The following is a 233-nucleotide window of genomic DNA, read 5'->3' on the forward strand; positions in this document are numbered from 1 at the left end:
GATCTGAGGAGCAGTTAACCATAGTCCTCCAAAATCCAACAGAGTTTAGAACGTCAACACAAAGAAAGAGGAAGGTGATCTGGGACATTTATTTTAGTCCTACCTAGGATACAAGTCTTTTATGGTGGGAAGAAACCAGAGCACCCGGAGGAAACCCACGCAAAAACGGGGAGAACATACAAACTCAACACAGAAACACCCAGAACTACCTGGATTTGAACCAAGAACCTTCT

Source organism: Etheostoma spectabile, chromosome 10 (genome assembly GCF_008692095.1).
Source record: "Etheostoma spectabile isolate EspeVRDwgs_2016 chromosome 10, UIUC_Espe_1.0, whole genome shotgun sequence".
Classification (NCBI taxonomy): domain Eukaryota; kingdom Metazoa; phylum Chordata; class Actinopteri; order Perciformes; family Percidae; genus Etheostoma; species Etheostoma spectabile.